At 44.4% G+C, this 26,766-nt stretch overlaps 1 protein-coding gene across 1 annotated transcript in view; it reads right to left on the bottom strand.

The window, feature by feature from the left end:
• NRG3 (neuregulin 3) overlaps window positions 1-26,766 on the bottom strand; it is a 1,803,861-nt gene that overhangs the window by 757,455 nt on the left and 1,019,640 nt on the right. The window lies entirely within an intron of this gene.

Here is a 26,766-nt window from a genome sequence, read left to right as displayed (position 1 = left end):
ATTTGAATGGATGAGAAACTGAATGGAATATTATTAGATGAGCGGATAAATGAATGCATTAGTGCAGATTACTGTCAGAATACAAGCATAAAGGGGGATTAAATACCTTTAATGCACCAATGAAGATGCAGATGTAATTATAAATCAAATTATTGGCTTGACCAATGCTTTTAAGGTCTGGCGTAGAGACAACTTTAACCACCTTCATGCTTCCCAAAGATTTCATAATAAAATAAATACATAAACATATATTTAGTGGCTTTGGATCACCCCTCATCATCTACTCATCAGTGAGCATCATTCATATTTTGCTTCAACTCCCCCACAGCATACAGCACGGGCAATGGCTTAACCCAGTTCATGGACTTGCACAATCGATGACAGCATTTTTGCCTGATTACATGTGCACAATGTCCGACAAGGAGTGCACTTCAGTGCCAGGCCTGGTGTGCTGGGCTACTTCCTTATTTTTTATATGTTTGCCTTTTTTGCATATTCAAAAAAATGCAAGCTCGAATGAATGGATGAAAAGGCCAGGGGAATATCAGGAAGCTCAATGGGACTCTAACAGGCTCTCAGCCCAGCAAGTCTGCAGCCTCACGGATTAAGAGCAGGACAGCTATCAGCAGCACTGAAGGCGGTCTGTTGCGTAACTGGGTGATGTCCAAGGGAGAGGTCAAAGCCTTAATCCCCCGCTTGTCCACTGCTAGCATGGAGGGCCAATCGTTGACAATGGGGGACAGGACAGTGGTTGGTTGACTTCCCATTCCACCAATCATCGCCGAGCTTTAGACCATGAGTTAAAGGAATGGAGTACATTTTTCTTCCCAGCTCGAGCATTTCACATACTTGCAGGTCCAAACATATGTTTCATTTGCGTCTATAATAGCAGACAGTGGTTAGTTGACTCATTTTTATACCAATCATGGCCAAGCTCGAGAAGGTGAGCAAGGGAACGGAGTATATTTTCTGACACAGCTCGAGTACTGGACAGACTTCCAGGCAGAAAACAATAGGTTTCACCGGTGTGTATAATACCTGAAAGCAGTTTACTTTGGTTATTCTAACCAAAGGCAAGCTGTGATAGGCAAAAATCCACCTGGCTGGACTTTACACAAAAGGTGCTGTGCCAAGGTAGAATATTTTTGGTAGGGGTGTGTATAGCTGTCAAGTTCCCCAGTTCCATGCGTGACTAGGCAAGCCAGTCCTGTTTTTGTTCTTAGAACTGTGGGACTTGTATCCTTATTTAACCCAGAATAAATCCAAGACTACAAGTCCCACATGTTTAAAGAAAATAACGGGAATAAACTTACTAGTCACTCTTGAACCTGGGATACTTAGCAGTTATGGGTGAGGTAAGTGGGCGAGTTCTTTCTGAGGCTTTTTAAAGTCCTCTCGCACTTACAAGGTTGATTTTGAAGTGGTCTTTGGTCAACACAGTGACATATTGAGTGAGCTGATTTTATGACGACATAAACCAGCTGATGAGATGTATGCCCTGTCGAAATTGCAACCATGGTTTGATCCAACTCAGTGGAACGCTTCCGTTATTTATCTGGTTTCATTCTGCATTATAATTAGCTGGCGAGCGAGAGGGCTAATGTATCGGAGGTCCAGTAATTAAGAGAACTATTTTTTTTGCCAGGCGTTCTCTCCGGAGGGCTCGGTTAATTGTGGTTAATTACACACACTTAGGAAATCAGTTGACTGTCATCCATCTCTCAGCTCAGAAACAGTCCTACTGGGGTCATTCATTCAATTCATCCGGTTCCCCTGGAACCTTCTGTCATGGCGGCCGTCCAATCTGATGGCGATGGCTCCGCTGCTACCTTGGCACGCTCACACTTCTGGCATCACAGAAGATAGTGTTCAGAGTGTTGATTTTGTGATGCTTTTCCTTCTTGGTCATTGATGCTTCAGATATTTCAATGTGTGGCTAGAGAATGACAAGCACGAGTTCAACACTTTCGCACCATCTTAAAATATAAATGTAAACATTTAATCGAGGCTAATTTTCGACAAATTAGTTCGGGTATAAATAAAAGCTTACTTAGTATTCATATTTCCATTTGTTGCCTGTCTGTGTGTTAAAAAAAGAACAAACCATGTGCATAGCAGTCAAATCCCAGCGACCTCATTTGTGGACAGCACAAAGAAGCAACTGCTATGCCTACGGTGCTGCTTGCAGCCCAAGCTTGCTATTTGGGAACTTCTCTGAACATTTACTGCTGATCGTTAAAGGGAGCTGGGTCCAAATTAGGGTGGCATGGTGTGACAAATAACAATGGATTGGGATGCGGCCTGTGTAATTACCAGTGGCTGAGATTAATTCAAGCATTCCTTCCATTGCTTTTTTTTATATACTTTAGTATGATCTTTAAGGGGAGTCACACACGTGTATAGGTTTGTAAGTTCTAGCAACTGTCTCTATCTTGTATCATTCATAGAGTGCTATAGACTTATTACCCACCACTGAGAATCTATATCAGCTGTTTAATGGCCTTTACCTGAGTTATATTACCAAGCCACAGGTGAGGGCCTATAATGGGAGAAACAGTACTTAACGCTGGTATGGTCCAAAGAAGGAGGGCTGCAAATCTACTAGATCATCCCAATAAGCAAGTATGCAATGTGCTAAATTAAAGAGGGGAAAACAGAAACACTGAAAGGTTGGGGCGTGAAGTCATTACACATCATCGTTTGTCTTCCCCCTCTACCATTGTCAGAGAAACTCCCAGCAGTCCCTCATGTTCGTATGCCTATGAAAGCCATTCAATATCCTCTCTCAAAGTAAAAGACTTGAAAGGGTTCCATCATTTGAGAACAAACTAAGGGGCATATTTACAAGCCCCTATCGCAACCATAACGTCACTCGATTTATTTACAAGGCAGCCTTAATTCACTTAACGTGGCTTAACGCTGCCTTGTAAATAAGGCACCCTTTCCCGCTATACTTAGCGTGAAAGGGGAGGGCAATAGGTGTTGCCAGCCGCGGTCGATAGTAGGAGTAACTTCAGGGTGGTGATGTGGGGAGGGGGATGGGCAGGGTGGGGGGGTAGTAAACTATGGATTACGGAGGTTTACATGTAAGTTAACATATAAATTAATAAAACAAATTTCGTTGCGCGCACTGCATCCCCAAATGCGATGCAGTGCACGCAACGAAATTCGTTTTATTAATTTATATGTTAACTTACCTGTAAACCTCCGTAATCCATAGTTTACTACCCCCCACCTTGCCCATCCCCCTCCCCACGTCACCGCCCTGCAGTCACTCCTACTACCCACCGCGGCTGGGTGTTGCAGAGAGCGTTATACCGCAACACCCATTGATTTTGACAAAATTAAGACCAGGGAAAACCTGGTCTTAAACAGGTGAAACGAGGAGAAATGCTTTATTTCTCCTCATTTTTGCTGTTTACATATGTGCTGCCTTGTGCAGCACACATAGAAAGAGCAAATTACCTATGATTGTTTATGTGCAGGAAGGTCCCCCCTTCCTGCACATAAACAATCATTTAAAAAATGCAGTTTTGAAACTTCTATCTCTGCTGCATTAAACAGCACACATAGAAGTTACAAAACGCAATTTAAAGATTGTTTATGTGCAGGAAGGGGGACCTTCCTGCACGTAACCAATCGTCCCCTCGACACAGGTACCCTTGCACTATGGTGCAAGGTTGACTGTGTTAGGGCTAGGTACCTAAAGTAAGTGCCAGCTCAGGGGGAAATGCAGGGCTGCACCATATTCTAGTAAATATGGTACAACCCTGCGTTTCTAAAGTGACAAAGCGTGTCGTTAGCCTTTTTGGCTTAACGACACACTTCGCCACTTTATTGTAAATATGCTCCTAAGTTCTAAATCCCCATCTAGGAAGACAAACATTTGAATGTTGCTCCAAATAGCCTATGCCAGCCATTTCATGTCTTCTGCCACTAAACTGTCTGCAATGATGCTCACAACAGTTCAGTATTCTAATAAACATCATAGCTCTGTAATTTCTGTAAAGAGTTTTCAAGTGAACCATTAATGTCCTGCCATCAGAGTTACAATTATGTAATACGATATCCTGCACTAACATTGCCTCAAAGTGAACCTGATGTTACTCCTGTAACGTCCATGAATTAAAAGTGAGCAAAGCTTTCACTCCCCCCACCCTCCCCCCGTCATGTGAATTCATGAACTTTGCCATTGAGGAATTTCGGCAAAATGTTCTTATCATGACAAACCTTTCCTGAGGCAAAGATACATTTGCACAAAGTCTCAGCAAGACAGGACATCCTGAAGCAGGAAATCCTGGGCGCTCACTGACAGCTTGATGCACCCCTCCAAACAGCAGTTATTGCCCATCATCCATCAGCAAGAAAGTGACACCACTGCAGTTTCCATGATCTATCTTCACATGAAGTGACATCAATGAGTTCCTGTGAAAACCTGCTGTAAAAGACGATGGCAAGCAAGAAGACCTTGTTTTGCATTGTCCATCTTCATAGGAAGTGAGCCACTGCATTTAACCATCTGCACAGGAAGTGTCACTTATTTCTGCCTTCTCCTTGCTTCACTCAATTCTTAGGGAATCCCATCACAGGGTGTCCCCAGAAAAAAGCAGACAGACAAGGGCATCACCTGTTTGGACCTGTTAGAGCTGGATAGCACCTTGGACCAGAACATCTATTTCAGTGAAATTTACAAGCCAAGATAAAATCATATGCACCACCGAGCATCCCATATTGCCAAGCCCCTCATGACATCTAGATTTAGATGCCAAAAACACTCACATAGCAGTCACACAACACATAAACCCAACCTCTTGCACATCCAATAAACTACAACACACCCTCAAATTACAGAACGCACTTTCCAACTCACGCTCATTAATGCTTGCCCTGCGGCACTCCATGCACGTGACATTGCAGACCTTTTTCACCTATCAAAAGCTTGACACCTTCTTCATCGCAGAAACATTGATCACACAAACATCTTCACAGATCCTAGAGGTCTACCCCTAGATTACAGCATCCATTCTGTGGACTGCACCGACAAGTCGGAAAGAGGCCTTGCTTGCATACAAATGTACTTCAGGTCCTCCACCCTAGATAAGTAACACTTAACTCCATAGAGCTGCTTACAGGTCATTTTCCACTGTCTGCAACTTAGACTGCCGGTTTCTATTTCATCTACGGGGTCTGCTGGGCATAACAAACTCTTAATTAATGATCTAATTCATTAATTCTCAGATCTCCTCACTACCTCATCCATCCACAATGTCCAAATTTCCCTCTTGGGTAACTTTAACCTACCAGACATGGCAAGCTAAAAAATTACAAGAGACACCCTCTTCTACCTCATTGATATACCCATTGTGGCTCAGTATGTCACAAAACCAATATACTCTGAAGGCAACATACTCAACCTTTTCTTCTCAACAACACAAACAATCCAAGCAAAACACAAATATCATTGGAGTGAACAAACCACTTTGCCATCTTTATATCCCTGATGAGCGTTTTACCAACAAACTAAGGTCAACACAAAAGAGAAGACCAAACCTTCAGACCCTTTGAAGACTTCTCCGTAGAGAACCTGGTGCTTAAACTCATCTCCCACCCAATCATCTCTACGTCCGATGCCAACATTTTTCTAAACAACTTCAACTATTTTTGGCAAAGCAATATGAACATGTTTATGTTTATGTTTAGGGATTTATAGAGTGTGTAGCTGCCCGTAGGCTTCCCAGTGCTAGGAGACAATGGCATAAGTGATCTTGGTTAGGTCAGAGGGAGAATTTAGGGGAAGAGCCATGTTTTAAGTCTTTTTCTGAAGGCTACTTCATCAGCTAGTAAGCGTAAATCTTTGGGTAATGAGTTCCAAATTTTGGGGGTCAGATGTCGGAAGGATCTTTCTCCCCATCTAGCTCTGTTTATTCTGACTTGCTGCATTAGAAAGTCTGAGGAGGACCTTAGATCCCTGCATGGGATGTAGTGACCCACCAGTTGTTTTATTAGAGCAGGTCCTCTATTGTTCATGGCTCTATGTGCATAACATCCATGCTCCAAATACAACACTCTGGTGCAGGCAAAAGCCTTTAGCACCCTGGCTCACTAAGGACCTTACGGACAATAAATTATCTATGTTCAGACAGGAAAGACAATAGAAGAAAATAGAACTCCCTATGACCTCTTGATACTGAAGTCTCTCCACACAAGCTCATCATATCAGCCAAAGCAAAGTACCATACCAATACTATCATTGAAGCCACCAACAGAAGCAGAATGCTGTTCAAGTCGATTAAGTACTACATCAACCCACTGCTGGATCCACCTATTCCTCTCTCCACAGAAATGTTCAATGCCATCAACCTCTTCAGTGAAAAAATACAAAAGATCTGACAATACACCAGCAACACCAAGCCTGTTTCATCTCCTACACCCACCCTTTCATGTAGAATCCTGCAATCTTCAGTCTTCAAAGCTCTATCCCTCCCAGATCCCATTGATATACATAATTCCCTCAAAGCCACCTTTTATGAAGATCATATCTTACCATCATCCTTCACCAAAGTTCTTTCTGAGGAAGCTCCCTTATTCCCTACTTACCATTGTCATTACCTCCCTCACTCAAGTCATCTTCCCAGAAGCTATCAAGGCATACCAGATCCTCCCATTACTAAAGAAACCTAGGCCAGACCATGATGACTTCACCAACTGCTTACCCATCACTCACCTGCCAATCATTTGTAGGATCATATAAAGATGCAACCTATGTTCAACTTCAAGATCATATGAATTGATTACAGTCTCTTGCATGACTACAAGTCTTGTTTCAGGTCACGCTGGAGCATAAAGGCCACTACCTTACACAGCATAAAAAATGCCCTCTTGACCAAAGATGAAGATGATCCCTGGGTGTTAATATTGCTGTATCAGTCAGCTGCCTTTGACACAGTCAACCAACCAACCCTTATGTGCACCCTGGAGTCTCAAATGAGATTCACAGCAGTATCCTTCACTGGTTCTCCTCCTACCTTTCGAACTGACACCAGATTGATTGCATGAGCACCTCCAGTTTACAAAACATCCCAGTTACTTGCGTTGTCTTCTAGGGTTCTATACTGTTGCCTGTCATCTTCGAAATTTTACATGGAACCTTGGTGCTCTTTTCACAGTTAACAGCATCAAGATTCACCAATATGCTGATGATACACAACTGTATTTGAATTTCTCCACTTCTTCAGACATCCAACACCTCACATACTGCTTGCATATCATCCAGACCTGGATGTGCAGCACCCACCTGAAACTCAACCCGACCAAACAAGAATTTCTTTTATTCAATAGCAAATAATATACAGTACAAACGTAGCTCACTGACATGAACCTTTATGGCTTTGAACCCTAACTTTCACTGAATGCTGAGTCACTTGGGCTCACATTGGACATCAGCCTCCTCCTGAAGGAACACAATGCCAAAAAACAAAGATAGCCAGGTACAGCTCTCCCTGCTAAAGAAAGTCAAACAGTTTCTTTCAGTTTCTTCCAAAAAGAAACTTCAGAACCGTAGTTCAAGCTCTCATACTTTGGCATCTTGAGGGTGGTAATGAATTACTCCCTGGCATCCCAGACCCCACACTGACATCCGGTAGGTGCATCCTACATGCCACAGTACATCTCATCCAGGGCCTGAAGAATTATGATCACATTACCCTCATCCTATGGGAACTTCATTGGCTCCACTTGCCAGCTCCTCTTGCTGGCATCTAAAAAAACAGCTGCATCATTTAAAAAGCCATTATGACTAGCATCCTTGCTTATCTTGCTGACAAACTCACCATCTCTGATATTTCTCTGTACACCTGGAACCAGGACCCCATCAGACTGCAGGATAAGAAGCCTTCAAACAGAAAAAAGCTAGACAGGAGGCCTTTCCCATCTATGCACCAAGGATCTGGAAAAATATCCTCATATCTATCTGAACTGCCCTGCACTGCTCCAATTTAGGAAAGAGTTAAATAACACTATATCAAAATGCATTAACTGTCCACAGCTCAGCTTCATCTCCTATTAGTTGTTGACTTTATGCTTGATCATGAACAACAATCCATTGTCTTTTGGCAAGGATTGCGCTATGGAATACCATATACATACATACTTATATAAAGATGCGAGGTATTGAGAGCGGTTGAAAATAGCAGATAGTGTGTAAGTATGGGAACTGCAGGCTAATGGCACACATGCACAACGCTGATATTGTGTTGGTGGAATGTAATGACCAATGAGTGGATGGGGGCAGTCTCATGGTAGACTGCTCTGGTGGTGAGAGGGCAAGGGTTTGTGAAGGGTGGAAAGGGGTCAGCACAGAGGGTTCTGTAGTTTTAAAGGCTGGGTATTCCCAAGGAAATGCTCTGCTGGAAATATCTAGGATGGTTTCAAAGCTGCTCTTGCACCTGTTGTACCTTGTGGCAGTGAGAATAATTTACTGCTGGCAGGAAGAACCCTTTTTTATGTGCGTGCGTTGCATTTGACCAAGACTGCGACGTTAAAAAATGCTAATTTGCCAGTTGTCAGACTTCACAATTTTGAGTATTATTGTGAATTTGTAGGCATGCAGTGGTGTGTGACATTTCCAAATTTGTTTTTTGCTAAATTTGTGAACTATGTTTTTAAAAAAATTCAAAAATGAAATTTCAAAGTTTTAAAACTTAAAAACTAAAATGCCCTGCAAACAATGTTTTTTTGCACACAAAAAACAACAAAACCTACGTCTTTGCTTGCAAATTCTCCTGTGTACTGTATATTGTCAGAAAAATCGCCTACAAATCATATTTTACAGGGGGTTTTCACCTACTATTGAAGGTTTCCAAAGGTAGCAAACCTGAAACTTCATGAAGTTATAAAGTCTGCTACCCAAAAAAATAATTGCAAGCATTTTTATAATTTCTCTCACCGAGTTGAGGAAATGACAACTGTCCAACATCACTAATTATCTGTCACATTGCCACTTAACTTCTCCGTTTTGATTCACAAGTGTGTGGGTGTGTGGGTGTGTGTGTGCATGTGTAAGAGACAGAGATAATTTTAACAGCATGTCGTGATCATGTTTGTATGTTGTTGTATCCTGATCACAAACAAGGTGCTGTGTAGCAAATCGCCAACTGATTTCTCCATTGTATAATAATCAGTGTTTGCTGTTGTGCTAGCAATGCCTTATTTCCATCCATACTTTATGGCACAACATGTGGCGTACCAGAGTGCACTGCTCGTTTATACCCCTTGAGTACATTTTGTACTCGAGTGACAGCCTTCTCAACGTGAGCGGTAGTGACCTTCTGCAACTGACCAAGTTGAGAAATCTCGCTGGGAGGCAGTCTAGTGCTCATTTTTCTCGCTTACCATTGCTGAGCCGCACTTGTGAAAAACTCTGTAACGTGGCAATTGGCTGAGTTTTTCTGGCACTCTGCGCTTCTTGGGCAAAAGTTCACAAAGTCCACCAGAGGAGCAGAGTTTATAACTCATCACTACTCACAACTTGAAAAACTTTGAGAAACCAATAAATTTGAAGTGAAGGTTCCAGTTGTTAAGTCCTGCTAAAATCACATTTGCTTTGCTGTATGGATATTTAGGTGTCACATGGCTGGTTTAGGCCCAAGGAGAAACAGTACCATTTTACATACAGATGTCTCTTAAGTTGCCTTCTTTTCTACACATTGACTTTTTCTACACATTTGCTTGCATGACTGTGCAGGATATGGTTCTTAGAAACCCCATTTAATTACATATATAGACATTATGACACCTTGAAAATTTAGTACAAGGGATAAAGTTAATTGCCCAAATTTTGTTGTTTGTTAATCATCCAGTAGGTGACATAACTATCATAAGAGTAGGGGGCGCTAGGTGGCGCACGAGCGGAATGGCCGCCACTCTGTGAGGCTCCCGCAGTCCGGCATTGGGATCCATTATTTATCCTGTCCCTGAGGCGGAGAACTACTAATATATGCAGGAAATGTGTCCCGTACAAGAGCAGGCACTCGGTGGTGCAGTGATCGGAGACGAGGGAGCTCACCGGCGCTGGAAATCAGGCGTGACGGAGGTACCTGAGGCGCAGGCCGTGACTTCTGGAGTGGCTGAGGGGCAGGGCACGGTACGCGAGGCCGAGGCTCCTGCAGAGTGAGTGGGCCATTCCGTGCTGGAAAGTGCCTAAGGACTGGTCCATGCGGTGAGGAGACGTCGGGGCACTTGCACGATTGGCAGCGCTGACAGCCGGGAAATGGAGGCATGCAGCGGTTGAGCCGGGCTGCTCGGGGCAGAATCTCGGATGCCGTCTGCATGAAAAGGCCATACGCGCGCTGATCGGAAGAGCGCGGTGCCGAATACCACGCATCTCGCGGAGCGTTGCGGCCCGCGTGCGTGAGCAGTAACGGGCCCCCAGCATATGCCTTGATCCAGTATTTTATTGGCGCCCGATGTTGATTACCAGCACTGCCAGTGAGGAAACGTGCTGTCACAGATGACTGCTTCTGGTTCAAGCAAGCCGGCTGAAATGCCAGAAACCGGTCCTAGGAAGCTTGTTTCCGGTCCAGGGAAGGCATGGCTTGGCAGTTCGGGCTGGACTGTTCCCATGAGGCACAGGGTCAGACTGATTTGCATATGGCCATGTCTGAACTGGGGTGGCAGAGTGGGCTAAAGAATGGTGATGGATCAAACCCAGATCTGTTGACTGGATGTGAGTGTTTGATTGGTTCTGATGCTCCGTCCATCACCACCCCCTTTTGTACCGCTTTGTTCGCCATAAGTTGGCAGGGTATGCTCAGACGTGAGTCCCTTGCTCACTTTGCCACTGGATTCAAGCAAGCCTGGCTGAAGACGGCTGAAATGCCAGAAACCGGTCCTAGGAAGCTTGTTTCCGGTACAGGGAAGGCATGGCTTGGCAGTTCGGGCTGGACTGTTCCCATGAGGCACAGGGTCAGACTGATTTGCATATGGCCATGTCTGAACTGGGGTGGCAGAGTGGGCTAAAGAATGGTGATGGATCAAACCCAGATCTGTTGACTGGATGTGAGTGTTTGATTGGTTCTGATGCTCCGTCCATCACCACCCCCTTTTGTACCGCTTTGTTCGCCATAAGTTGGCAGGGTATGCTCAGACGTGAGTCCCTTGCTCACTTTGCCACTGGATTCAAGCAAGCCTGGATGAAGACGGCTGAAATGCCAGAAACCGGTCCTAGGAAGCTTGTTTCCGGTCCAGGGAAAGCATGGCTTGGCAGTTCGGGCTGGACTGTTCCCATGAGGCACAGGGTCAGACTGATTTGCATATGGCCATGTCTGAACTGGGGTGGCAGAGTGGGCTAAAGAATGGTGATGGATCAAACCCAGATCTGTTGACTGGATGTGAGTGTTTGATTGGTTCTGATGCTCCGTCCATCACCACCCCCTTTTGTACTGCTTCTGGTTCTGTGGCAGGACTCGGAGCGGAGTAAGGACTCTGCTGGGTGCAGGGATTCTCCCATGGTCTCAGCCCCCCCAGGCTGTGCGCCTAAGCAGGTGAATGGAGAACACGGCACAATACGGGATTTAGCCAAGTGCAGGGTGCCATAGTCACCAGGCCTGCTAATCTTAGGGGAGCCTGCAGTGGAAATAGACGCAACTGGTGACAGCGAGCACTGGGCGGAGTGCTCCGTGGGCCTGCTGGCGGAAGCCGCTCCTTGGATGGTGGATGATATAGTGCATCTTGCGGGACTCGGATTAAGCGGCAACAGCGTTGTAAGGCACTATACTGTGGATTAGGGGATTCTTGGGATCGCTGCTGGACCCCTCCACCCCCCTACGGACAATCGCAGTCCATGGCTGTGGTATGAATGTGAGCCTGTGTTTCTCGACCGTGGAGCGGTGGACAACAGCTACACGCAGTATTGTGAAGGAGGAGAGGAGGTGGTATTGCACGTCACCTGCTTCCGTATCGGGGGGCATAGTGCCCACATTAGAGGTGATAGACGTCGAGGGTGGCAGTGCCAAGATGGGGAAGACGGATGCTCGCCAGTCCCGATTGGTCTTCGATGGCAGGAAGTCCGCGAAACAGCATTCGACGGAACAGGATGTGGCGATGGACACATCACAGTCAGATCCTCAGCTGCCATCGGATGTATGTCGTTACAACGCACACTTTTACAACGCATGCACTTACAACGCATTTTTTACAACGCAACATCCATTACAACGCATTCCATTACATAGCATGACACTACAACGCATTTTTAAAAACTACCTTTACAACGCATTCCATTACATCGCATACTACCTTTACAACGCATACCATTACAACGCATAATATTAAATTGCATTTAAGGTAAGTATTAGATAGTATAGGGGTAAAAATTACTTTTCTAACTCCAGGGGGTGCAACAGTAAGGTAAGTGTTGGATAGTATAGGGGTAAAAATTACTATTCTAACTCCAGGGGGTGCAACAGTAGGGAAAGTGTTGGATAGTATAGGGGTAAAAATTACTATTCTAACTCCAGGGGGTGCAACAGTAGGGAAAGTGTTGGATAGTATAGGGGTAAAAATTACTATTCTAACTCCAAGGGGTGCAACAGTAGGGTAAGTGTTGGATAGTATAGGGGTAAAAATTACTATTCTAACTCCAGGGGGTGCAACAGTAGGGTAAGTGTTGGATAGTATAGGGGTAAAAATTACTATTCTAACTCCAGGGGGTGCAACAGTAGGGAAAGTGTTGGATAGTATAGGGGTAAAAATTACTATTCTAACTCCAGGGGGTGCAACAGTAGGGTAAGTGTTGGATAGTATAGGGGTAAAAATTACTATTCTAACTCCAGGGGGTGCAACAGTAGGGTAAGTGTTGGATAGTATAGGGGTAAAAATTACTATTCTAACTCCAGGGGGTGCAACAGTAGGGTAAGTGTTGGATAGTATAGGGGTAAAAATTACTATTCTAACTCCAGGGGGTACAACAGTAGGGTAAGTGTTGGATAGTATAGGGGTAAAAATTACTATTCTAACTCCAGGGGGTGCAACAGTAGGGTAAGTGTTGGATAGTGTAGTGTAATATTATGCGTTGTAATGGTATGCGTTGTAAAGGTAGTATGCGATGTAATGGAATGCGTTGTAAAGGTAGTTTTTAAAAATGCCTTGTAGTGTCATGCTATGTAATGGAATGCGTTGTAATGGATGTTGCGTTGTAAAAAATGCGTTGTAAGTGTAGTGCGTTGTAGAAGTTGCGTTGTAAATGTTGTTCCCCGCTGCCATCGGGGGTGACCCTAAATTCAATTCTGTTGGAAATGCGGCAAGGATTTGCGACCATCGCGGACAAAATGGACACGATGTGTACTCGCATGGATGCGATAGCCAGTAAGTTAGAGGGACACGAAACACGTCTCAAGGAAGTGGAGCACCGCATTTCAGAGGTAGAGGACACTACAGCTCAGGTACAAAAAACGACGGCGCAACTAGATAAACTTCTCAAAGTCATAGCGGCTAAAAACGAGGACATTGAAGCGCGCAGTAGGTGGAATAACATTTGCGTTTTAGGTATACCAGAGAGTACAAACACAGGTAAGATGGAAGACTATATTGAGAAATTGCTGGTGGCGGTGGTGGGGTCCGAACTCCTATCTCCCCATTTTATAGTAGAAACGGCTCATCGGTCCCTTGGTCCGCGGCCGCCCCCTGGTAGCACACCTAGGCCCATAATTGCTCGCTTGTTGAATTATAGGGACAGGGATACAGCATTGCTGGTGGCCAGAGAGAAACAACAGCTGACCTGTGATGGAGTATCATTCACTATGTACCCAGACTTCACGCTGCATGTGCAGGAAGAAAGCCGCAAGTTTATGGCTGTGAAGCATAAGCTGAAGCAAGCCCATATTGACTATGCCTTATTATACCCGGCTCATCTGCGTGTCACGCATCAGGGAACCCAAACTTTTTTCACAAAGCCTCAACAGGTCGAATAGTTTCTGAAGCGACTCCACAAAACAAGATGGAATACAGAGACGCAGGAGGACTCCCCCTGATCTCCTTCCCCGGCAATAAATTAACTGACGCCGCGGCTTGCAGACCATCACTGCCACGATACGCCTTATGGTAGATTGCCATAGTTAAGAGTGATGGTCACTGCAGCACGACCATGTCATAAAAGAGAGAATGCGGGAGAGAGGATATCTGAGTGAAGAAGAGCACTCCGTAGGGAATACCACACTACTTTGCAGCCGGACACCCTCGAACCTTTTCCAGGGACAGGCAGGACGCTTTGTCTCATTCGGACTGAGAAGAGGTTTTCGTGAGTCACCCAGATGTATCCCCCAATTGGGAGATCCCCCTGGTTGTTTTTTCTAATGTTTTTGTTTCTTCCAAACTGCTTCTTAAGTTCTCAGTGGGAAGCCACAGGTTTTGATGTTATGATACAGGAGCAGAAGGGTGTAGGGGAGGGGGGTGGGTTAATTATGGCTGGCATGTTTGGGATGTTTCAGTGGGAGGGGGTGGGCTGGGAGGGGGAACTCAATATTCGCAGTGAAGCAGTAGTGCGATTGCATAATGGTAAAATTATTTTTTTGTATGCTGGATTGCCAATGTACACGTATACTAAAAGCGTTGGTCACAGGGTAACGCATGGAAGCAATGGCACGGGGGATAGAACCAAACTGAAAGTGTTGTCGTGGAATGTTAGGAGCCTAGGCAACCCAAGGAAGCGGAGACAAGTCCTAGCCTATCTAGATCGGCAACAAATACAGGTGGCCTTACTGCAGGAAACACATATAAATCCGAAAGTGGCAAACTCATTCGCCAGTAAATGGGCAGGCTGTCGATTATTTTCATCATACTCCTCATATGGTTGTGGCACTGCCATTTTGTTTAAAAAACAAACTCCTTTTGAAATGGCGGGGTGGTGGTGGATGTGCAGGGCCGGTTTGTCATCACATGGGGGAGGCTAGTCGGTGAGTCTGTTATTGTTATGGACCAAACATGGACAGTCCTGAGTTCTTCTCTATTCTCTGGGGCAAAATATTGAATGTTGGCTCTACACATATCATTTGGGGTGGGGATTTCAATGTGGCTCTGAACCCACTCCGGGACAGATCGAATGTGGCTACACATCATTACACTAATGCACATGAGGCTCTGAGTGGGATCATTGAAGAGGGCGAGCTGATAGACAGTTGGAGGTATACGCATCCGCAGGGACAGGAAGGCACACACTATGCATCCCATAGAGGGACATGGGTGAGGATAGATTATTGTTTGCTGTCTAAAGGATTGGTGCCCTCCATAAGTAGTGTATCACATTTAGCTCGGACGTTTTCAGACCATTGTCCGGTGAAGTTGTCGCTCACTCCTCCGGGGTACGATAGACCTAGGCCGAGCTTGAGATTGCAGCCCACAGCGTTGCTGGATGTTGTCTTTCAGGCAGAGTTGGGTGAGGAGATTAGGGATTTCTTTGTCAGGAATAAAGGGACGGTGGATAGCGTCGAAGTGATATGGGAAGCTTTCAAAGTGACCATCAGGGGATTTTGCATGTCCAAAAGTTTTGGGGTGTTGAAAGATTTACAGAATACTTTACGCAAATTAGAACGAGAACTACTAGAGCTAGAGAGGCGGATGGTGACAGGTGAAGTTGGACAAGTGCAAACACAGTTTCGGGAAATATTAACTGACTATGAAGACACGGCGCTCAGAGAGGCAAAATTTAGAGGCAAGTATTGGGTAGCCCGTAAATACGGGGAGGGGGAGAGGCCGGGCAGGGTGCTGGCCGAGGTAACAAGGAACCCACGTTTTAATGCATACATCTTAGAGATAGAAGGACCTGGGGAAGTGCTGCAGCGAGTCATATTGGCCATTCTAGACACGTTCATCGCGCATTACGGGACCCTCTATACATCCCAGAGGCAGGTAACTCCAGAATTAGATGACTTCATGGGAGATAGAGTACTCAGATGGCTTAGTGATGCACAAAGAGAGTTTTTGATGCACCCCTTGGAGGTTGATGAAATTAGGGAAGCCATCATGCAATTGCAGAACGGGAAGGCCCCAGGCTCAGATGGCCTACCGGCAGAATTTTATAAGAGCTACATTGACATCATGGCACCAGTGTTAAAGGAGGTATATGAAGAGTCCCTGGAGGTAGGCATACTCCCCCCCTCGATGAGGGAAGCGATAGTCACTTCATTGCTGAAACCTGGCAAACCACCTGAGTCCTGTGACTCATACCGCCCATTGTCATTGCTAAACTGTGACACCAAAATCTTAGCAAAAACACTGGCTAATCGGTTGGCTTTACTAATGGACAAGCTAATACTGCTGGACCAATCAGGCTTTGTCCCAGGTAGAAATACGTCTCATAATCTTAGAACCCTGTTCTCCTTGATTCAAACAGTAGACCCAGAGTTCCCGCTTGCTGCATTATTTTTAGATGCCACTAAAGCATTTGATTCAGTGGAGTGGGATTATTTGTTTGGGGTATTGCAGAGAATGGGCTTCCTACATATATATCTGTCCTGGATTAAATTACTATATCATCACCCTGCCGCCAAGATATTAATTAATGGGCAGTTATCCCAGCCGATACCAATCTCGAGAGGCACCCAGCAGGGGTGTCCCTTATCCCTCCTATTGTTTGCCATAGCAGTAGAACCTTTGGCTTCCAGATTACGCCAAATCCACAAAGATAAGGCATTTCGTTGTTGCATGCGTCAGATACTAATCTCATTGTATGCTGACGATATGACGCTGTACATCAGGGACCCCGCGCAGAATATAAATCCTATATTGCGAGAGTTTATTCGGTTTGGTAGTTTATCGGGCATTAATATTAACTGGGGGAAGTTGCAGGTTTTCCCTCTTACACCAGCAGTGCCTAGATTTCCGCTGGATTATCCACTGGATTGGTGCGATAGTGACCTGCGATATCTTGGTATACAGATTACCAGAGACAAAGAAGAAACAATACTGGCAAATTATGGTACGACTCACAGCTAACATTACACGTTGGATCTCATTACCACTCTCATTAGTGGGGAGGGCGTCCCTCATAAAGATGATTATATTACCGCAATTGCTCTATTTATTTCTCAATATTCCATACCATCCAGGCAGCATTTCTTTCAGACATTGCGCTCTGAATTGATCAGATTATTCTGGGGAGGGAAACAACCAAGACTTAAATGGTCGATGCTAATACGACCATATGATCAAGGGGGTTTTGATATTCCTGATTTGGAACTGTATTTCCTCAGCGCACAGGCGCACAACGCCTACTATTGGATACATCCTCCCAAATATATGCCACAAATAGCTGTGGAAGACTGGCTGGCAGAACCGGTACCGCTAAGTGGCTTGATATAAGGGCCCATGCGCTCACGTGCGATGCCACCCACTACTATCACAGGCACAGTAGACGCGTGGAACAGGATAACGGTTTTGTTGGCCTCGCCTGTCCTCTACTCCCCTCGGCTCCCGCTGACATATCATCCTAAGTCGTCCTTGCTGCAGGAGAGGTGTTTTTCGGAGCTCTGCCAGCGAGCAAAAGTCTCCACGTGGGGAGATCTGTTCAATGCCGGGAAGTTTCGCACACTAGAGCAATTTCTACAGGATATACACTATACACCATTAGATGTATTCCTTTATGTATGCTTACGACAGGGAATGCGTGTAATTATTCCGGACTTCCCGCGGGAACCCTTAAGTCTGGTCCCGCTGCACAATATGCTTGGCTCCACAGATGGGAAACATCTAGTATCAGCCATATACACTTCCATACGATCCAACAGGGAAGGAGCTCATAGCCCGGCGCAAATGCAATGGGGGGAGGATATCGGGCGGGTACTCACTGATGAACAGTGGAAGTATTGTTGTCTACAAACGGCACAGATCTCAGCAAGTTGCAGGCTGCGAGTGATACATTATAAATACCTGCATCGCCTTTACTATACTCCACTTAAGAAATACAAATTTAAATTAGCTACAACTGACAGGTGTGAGCGATGCCGTCAACCAGGAGAGGGGTTCCTGCACTTGGCGTGGGAGTGCCCGAAAACACAAGAATACTGGGAACAGGTGTTAGTGGCACTAGCAAAGATGACTGTCAGAGAAATGGACAGAGACCCTTTGATGGCACTTTTAGGATACACGGCACAGATACCTAGCGCTCATAGAAAATTTCTTGCTATATCACTGTTGCTAGCCAAACGGAGAGTGGCATGTAGATGGGGAAGGGGCCGAGACCCGAAATTCAAAGACTGGTTGACAGACCTAACATATTGCCAAGAACAGACCACTATCTATGCCGAGACGGTACCAACTACCTCCAGGCCCAAAGATATATGGAAACCGCTTCAGGTGTACTTACTGTTACATAACTCCGCAGACGTAACTCTTCCCCTGAATACAACTGCATAAACGCTGTCAGGGGGTGTTTCATTGGGTATTTCTTTATTGACGATTTCAGTTCACTAAGACTGTCGGTGTTGGAAGCTACACACATATTGAAAATTGTTGCCAGAGGATAGGCCCACCAGCCCCTGGGTCTTGCATGATTGGTAAAGCCCTCTTTGTCCACGCATAATGCTACAGTTCTATGTGTTATGTATGCATTTCGGATTGTACTGAATGGTTAAAAGACTGGCTATATAGCATTTGTTACAAACATGGTACTTGGCTGTAGAGAATTTTTGTGATTGTACTGTGACTCACTGCACATTGTATTGCTATACATCGGTATGTAGTGTGTTAAAACTACAAATAAATTGAGAAAGAAAAAAAAAACTATCATAAGAGTATAAACAGTGACAGCCTGGCTGAGGTCTCAGCATGGTAGGTAGCATGGATCTGTTTATGATATAAACATGAGCACTTCTGTGTTCAAATCAGAGGAGTTGCTTGTCGGAATTCCACTCCAGCTGTTCCTGTTTCCCTCTGTGAGGAGGGATGTTCAACTAGTGACCAAGACGGGCCCTGAAGACCCTTACCCTCAGATAAAGGGGAGTCAGATCATCCATTAGGGGATTTTGGCAGATCACCCGCCCTAAGCAACTAGATTAGGAAGCTCATAGTAGGAGTGAATCATGCACACTACTTATATGCAGGCACATATGCACTGCTTTAGCACAATGGTGGAATTGTTTATCCTTTTCACTGTTCTCGTGATGCTTATAAATCTCATTTGTTTCTGTCTATTAATCACTGCAGCACATATATTTTATATAAGAATTGCAATGCTTCAATAAATATTGAAATGGTTAGTTGTGTACTTCTTGTATATCTCGTTGGGCATGCACAAGTGACTGAGTGAAAGGGTTCCAGATCTGTTGCCACATTTCTTTGGGGAGTCAGGATTGGCATGTTCTGAGGTTCCACAATCGATTTGTTACTTTCCTAGGTTCAGGGGTACTTATGGTTGCACTGTGAGCTGGCAGGACTATAGGCCAATACATCCTGAGGGGATGCATAGAATTAGTCTGGCACCATCCCAATGTTTAAGGTGCCAACAAACACACGGTTCCTACTGAGAAAGTCGAAGCCGCACAACATGGTGCCGCCAACGTTGTTAGTTTGATTTCTTATTTAATGGATCGCCTGAGTAGTTCTCTTTTGTATACCCAAAGACCCCTACTCAGCTCTCAACTGGAGACATCCATGGTGGTAGGGAATATCCTCCTCAGCTGAGCAGGTAGCCCCTATGTATTAGCTGCAGGTTGTTCAAGCTTGAATTTTTCTGAGGATTATCCCGTTGTGATACCCTCTCTGGATTCCACATATTCATATACCTGTAGACACAGCACTAAATATGTCTGAGATCTGCAGACATGCAGTTATTTGTGAGCTGCTACAACATGGTCTTGCACTTACGGATGGGGATGCTACCTTCATGCTTGAAGCTTACAAATCATTTAGGACAGAGGTATTCTATGAATTCCCTGCAGCAGACAACACAACTTGGCTGTTTCACAATGACACTGTAGCTAAAGTTCCAAAACACTACACACAATATGAAGACATAGAAATACCAATAACAGACCAAGAACATAGAAATTGGTTTGAAGGTGCCCTACTACACACAATAGATGGCATTAGACCACGTCCCCTTAGCAATGAGGGACCAACATGGCCAGTCTTTGCTGGTTACACATCACATCCAAATATAGGAAATATGACAGCACCACAGGTACGCAGATTTTACAACAGTTTAGTAACCTTGTATAGGTGTTTGATACAGTTCATTATGCCAACATTAACAATAAATCCTGCAAGGGCTGCACAGCTACAGTTGGCTCCACCAGGCATAAGCCTGCAAACAATCAATGCAGTCATGGGTAAAATTCCCATCAGGTGAGAGGAAATTCCGGATTGCACAAAAAACAGGTCAGCTTGAGTCAGTGTTTCCTCATACAGGGCCTCAGGAAAAACACACAATTTTTACAATATGATTGCCAATGCGGATGGCTCCCCCTGCACCACTTGGGGTATGATCTTTGCTGCAGTATATACCAAAAAACAAAGTACACCCTCATGAACTATTTTGCCAGAAGTGCTTAAACTGATCCAGAAGGAGTACAGGGCAGCCCTGGACTTGGGGATGAAGCTGATGGGCAATTTTGCTGCAGTGTCCTCCATTATATTAAGTAACATCAAAGGCGAAGCAGCAGCGTCGACTATATGCCAACAACTCACACATTTGGCTCCAGGGAAATAGGAACGTGAAATGCCTACAATTATCGAAGAAACCCATCCAAAGATTGGTAGCAATAATTTGGGAGCCAGACCTGATAAACAACAAATAAAAAGTAATTCTGAAAAGGATAACTCAAAGCAAGCACCCAAATCTTCTACAAAGAATTGGTGCAATAAGAACAACAGAAAAAAGGCTACATCACGGGGTGTGTCTCCTCAACAGGAATCTACTAAGAAATGCTATAACCTGCATAACCATGGTAATATTACACTGCCTGGCAAGTATCAGGATACTGATAAACGTTCCTACTATTCCTTGTAGGAGTCATTTGAAAAACACTCTGATAGAGGTGGATGGTCAGAGCGCAGATGAGAGGAGTACGTGAAACCTAAGAAGAACTCAAAGCGCTAATTTAACTACACAGTTAAACAGGAAGATAAACACAAATCATCTAAACCTCAATTCAAAAAGAAGATAGTGGGCCAGAAAGTCAAGCATCCCCCAGATATTGAAGAAACTGCTTCTGAAAGAGAGTGGGCTCAGAGCTACACAGCGCGGGAGAGGTCAAGAGGGTTCACCATACCCTGATGGATTGTCTGGTGGCAGTAGCACTAAGTGACTGTATACAGGTAGATACACTGGATACACGGGTGAGTGTTCTCATTAGTTATACAAAATGCAACTCTAGTTGGAGGTGGACACACAATGACCCATTGAAGTTCTCTCTTTGGGAGAACCTCACATTCTCTTGGCTGAAAATGATTGGCCACCAGAGTTCATCGTGGACTGCTCAAACAGAGAAAAGTTAATTTATCCTGCCTTCTCCTACCTTTTTCTAGAACACATGTAACATTCTTATGCCAAGAAGTGGGTGTTAGCGCAAGCTCCTGCATTATAACGCAACCATATGGGGTAGGGTGACGGTTCCCCTAATCATGAAATACCATTGAGGTCGACTCAACAACCTCAAAGACAATGTCCCATTGAAAATGAGGCTAAAAAACAAGTTAGGGAAATTCTCCAACAACTTGAATACCAGGGTGTAATAGAAAGTTGCACCTCATCCATGAATAATCCCTTGTTTCCCGTAAGGAAAAGGAAACCAGACCATTCTAGTATCAGACTACAGACATTTAAACACAGCTTCTCACACATTTACAGAACAAAACGCATTGCGTAAGACTAATGAACAACATAGTGTGTTCAAAATACAAAACCACTCTAGATATCTCAAATGTAATTTTCTGCCACAATATAGCACCTGAAAGCAGGCATTTGACTGCATTTTCTGCACTGGGTTCTCATCTGCATTTCTGTTGATTGACAGAGGTATAGGAATAGCCCCAGACTATTTTCAGCTCGAGTAACAGAACATCCACAAAAGTTTGACGAGCTGCCATTGACCTATGACGATGAAATATATTTGATGAATGATGACCTTTCAGTACACATGACAAGAGTAGATCACATGGTTGTGGGATTTGCTCACATAGGATACAAATTTAATTTAAAATATCAAAGATTGCATGTCTAAATGTCCTGTTTCTGGGATATGAGGGGTCGCGTGAAGGCAAAAGCCTGCTGATGCACTTCTTGTGTAGTGAGTGCAACTACTGCCTCCAACTGTGCTGAAGAGTGCCACAGTGGGCGTGCAAACCTTGCCCCTCTCACTGGTGTGTTCTCTGTATTGGCGGCCACTCTGGTGTCCTCAGTCTGTGCTCCCTGGAATCGCCCCTGAACAAAGAACAGTGTGAAGCTACGAAAGCAGCCCTCATCTTTTAAAACAAGGCAGTGTGTCCCAGAAGCTGCGTCGCACATTCGCGGGCAGTCGGAGTTGGGAGACGGAAGTGAGGGACCCCAGAAAGTTTCTCATGTGCTCTTAAACTTGCACCCCCACTGTATTTTGGCCATACCTTAGGCCACTGGAACCGCTGTGGTTATCATGGGGTAACCCTCCACTGGTAAGTAGCCTAGTCTCATGAACGAATTTGCTAGATTACTGTATAGTGCACAATAATTAATATGACATTTGATTGTGTGCGCTGGTTTATTTGAAAATGTAATATATCTGATCCAATTTCTTCTGAAACCATTGAGGCTTTTATATGGCTTAATGGCCCCTGGTTATGGGTTAGTTGGGCATCCCCTGTTGTTGCTAACCCTTTATAATAATAATAATTACATCATTGATAGACTTTTTATGCCAATGCCAGGCTGCGTTATTGTTAGCAGGCCTTCATCTTTTAAAGAAAAGTGTTGTACATTTTAAAGGCAAACCTCGTATGTATGCATCTTGTTGATATTTAGGAACTTATTATGAGTTAGGCTGAGTGGAATTACCATATGCATTTCCACTCTGCCTGATCCCGTCTGGCCCGCTGTTCATGTAACTAGTCTTCCCAGGTGAGGGAACACCAGACTCCATTTTACTGGCTTATAATTCTGGACTAGAAAATCAAATGAAGCTTTGTCTGAAAAGTAGATAACCCTCTCTCCCTAGTCCCTTCTGACTTTTTCTTTGGCAATAGGGGAGCATTTAATGTTCCCACCATCATAGCTATCCTTTCCCGTTCCCTCTGCTGCCCTCCCTACCCAGGACCCACCGCCCCCCCAGCCCACAAAGAATCTTCCACACACATATACTACTTACTCATAGCAGGTTGTAAATGTGCGCCTGAAACGTCTTGGAATACGGAATACCTTGCAGAAATCCACATTGTAATTCCATGTCCAGATAGTTATTCCACATTCCGAGGGATTCAACTTGAAATAGGCAGAATTCCACCTACAGAAACCTGCCAGTAATGGTATTTCTGGCTGCTGGAATCTCTGCCTAAATTTCCACCTAACTCAAAATCGGGACTTAAGTTGGCAAATCTTTTTAAAGATATGGATCAATTATTGTTGTTCCTTTTAGTAGTTTTAGTCAAGTAAAGTACAAAGGTTGAGTGCTGACCTTCAGGTGACATGCTCATCCTTATTTCATTAATTACTACACTAGTGAGCTGAGTCAGCAATCGCGGAGTGATGTTTTATAGAAATCAGCCTCTTATTCCACAAACAAACGGAATAATGAAAATATTTGAGGGTCGTCTTAAACTGTCGTCCTTGAAGGACAGCCAGAAAATAGCTTCTTCTTGAACACCTAAAATGACCTGTTCAATGGAATTGTTTCCAAGGCCGCACTGAGAGTTAGCTAAAGATGGACAACGATGAAATATCTCATATGCAATTTGTAGAGAATCAGCCTCTTTAATTGATTACTCGAGCTTAATGACAGGCCTTGAACTCACTTCATGGCTAACAATCAGAAAGAAAGCCCAAATTAAAGACATATGCACTGTGGAACGAGGGTAGTAGTTAAAGTGATAAAAACACTCGGGATTCAGTTGGAATAAATACTGTCAAGAAACAATAGATATTTATCCCTTACATCTTCAAAAAAAACTGTGGCTACCAGGGAATATCTTTCGGTGGATGTGAAGCACATAAACACATACACTTGGCAAGAAGACCTGGTATAGATTTCGACATGATTAAAACCCGTCCTTCTCACAAGGCCTTTCTCCCATTAATTACATTGCTACTTAAATGCACTGTTCTGATGCTGAGAGTTACCATGCTTTTCTAACAGGCAGACGGGGTTCCTGTTGTTATGTCTGCAATATTTAAACTATCACCTTGCAACGCAAGTAAAGTATTTTGTAATTATGTGAATATGTATGTAACCAGCAACATCAGCCGCTTATATTGTAACACTATTTCGTGTACATCAATTCACTCTGATCTACTCAGTCCCTTCCAGATCCATCTGTGTATATCCTTCCTGGTCTCCAACACTGAATTCATTTCACAGTTGTTTCACAATTACCCAAGGAAATGGATCCATTTCGTCATTGTCATATTAATAACTGTTAGCAATTGATTTTTTGGGTGGCAGAGGTGTGTAAGCATGGCCAAGCAGGCACCACAATCCTAGCCAGGGTAACTGTATTACACACTAAAAGTTTACCTGTGTTCACCCTTTGGTAGCTTGGCACAGAGCATCCAGGCTAAACTAAAGAGGCAATGTGTAAGGTATTTGTGAACACACTTATACACAGTAACACAATGGAAGCACCTCAAAAGTACTCCACACCAGTTTAGAAACATAACCAATATTTATCTGAGTAAAACAAAAACAAAACAATAACAATGCAACATACACAAGCGAAGACGAATTTTGCAAGATTAAATCAAAATGCAGTGGTTAGAAACCATTAGGTCCAACTGGGGCTATCTGGTTAAGCTTTACCAGGGCAAATCCAAAATTCCAGTCTCATTGTGATGGAGTGTGGGCTGGATACAGGAGTGACGCAGACCCCCTGACGGTACCTGGAAGCGTCGAAGCTTTGGAACAACGTGTTGAAAAATAGAGGGGAAGCGTTGCTGTTGGAAGCGATGCATTGGTTCTGAAGTCAGGCAAAGTCATTGATGGGTCGATGTGAAGAGCGCTGTCCATCAGTTCTGAAGTGTCGATGTCAAGCCGCTGGAATGCAGGTGATTCATTGGTTTGAAGCCGCACAGGGCCGGGAATGTACGCCACAGACATTTGTGAAGCAATGTCTGAGATTCACTCAGTTGTGGTGATTCAGAGGCGCAGCGTTGGCAAAATCTGGACTGCCTTGGAAGTCGAGGTTGTTGCATCGCACAGACAGTGAGGGGTGTCCACGGCTTTGGTGCAGGCAGCGGCAATGACTCGATATCGCATGGAAATATGCCAGTTCTGAACAATGCTTCAGTGTCAATGCGTTGGTTTCTTGGATTGCAGCACCAAACACTCACTTCCAAGGGCCCAGGACTGGATTCGGCACCACTTGTCAGAGCAGGACTCACAGCATAGGTAATGGTAGCAAGATGCAGGCGCATTTTTTGATATCCCTGAGACTTCAGAAACAGGAGGTAACCCCACCAACCCCTTGCTTGAAGACCCTTTAGAGATGCAGGATGTCGAGAGTCAAGTCCAGTCCTATCACTCCCAGGAAAGAAGCAGCAGGCAGCAGACCAACACAGCAAAGTAAGCAGCAAAGTGGCAGTACCTGCTGGCAGCAGAACGACTCCTATTCCTGGTAGATTTACTTCAGTTCCTGAAGTGTTTGGAGTATATGGGTCAGAGGTCCAGTACTTATACCCATTTCAGCATTTGAACTAGGGAGACTTCAAAGAAAGGTCCTTTTAGTGCACAAGACCCTGCCCTGGGTCCAGACACACTGCAGGGGGTATGCAAGTCCTTGTGTGGGGATAGGCTCAGCCCCAATCAGATGCTAGTGTCAGCTCCTCCATGGCACTCTAGCTCAGGAGGAACCATCAGTCTGGTGACGGGCCATCGGGATATGCAGCTCCTTTGAGTGTGACTGTCCAGAGGGGATGCAAACTACGCAACTGTGATCCTACCCAGACATGTATTTCAGAGGCAGGCAAAGGCACAGAATAGTTAAAGTACGGAAATGCCAAATCTTCATGTTTAATACAGTGGTGGTCTAAAACTTCTTGAGCCCTACACTTGGTGTAGTGTTCCAACATTTTGGACATGTTATGTGGGAAATGTAAGTAACTTTTTGAAAAAGATACAGTATAAATGTGTGGCCATGCTACTTGAGTTTTGTGCCCACTATGACAAATTAGAGTCTATAACTAGCGTCAGCATAAGTTTATTTAGTGTGCATGTTATAACTCTCTAAAAGTGGCATTTTAAAAACTAACTTCACCAAAAGATGTGTTTTTAAATTAGGACTCAAGAGACACCAATCTCATTCTTCCTATCTTTTCCTAATTGGAAGGTACACTTGTAAAGTGTTACAAGGCAGCTCCATTGTTAACCTGTGGGAGAGATAGGCCGTATTGTAGTGAAACATGAATTTAGCAGTATTTCACTATCAGGACATGTAAAACTCCAAAGTCCACGTCTTGCCTTTTAAACACACTACACCCTGCTAAGGTCCTATCTTAGGGGTGACTTATATGTAATCAGTGACATATGTAGGGGTGACTTATTTGTAAAAGGGAAGGTTTGGGACTGGCAAGTAGTTGAACTTACAAGGTCGAAATTG

The sequence above is a fragment of the Triturus cristatus genome, chromosome 1_2 (assembly GCF_964204655.1).
Source record: "Triturus cristatus chromosome 1_2, aTriCri1.1, whole genome shotgun sequence".
In the NCBI taxonomy this organism is placed as follows: Eukaryota; Metazoa; Chordata; class Amphibia; order Caudata; family Salamandridae; genus Triturus; species Triturus cristatus.
This window is presented reverse-complemented; position numbering and strand designations above follow the sequence as displayed.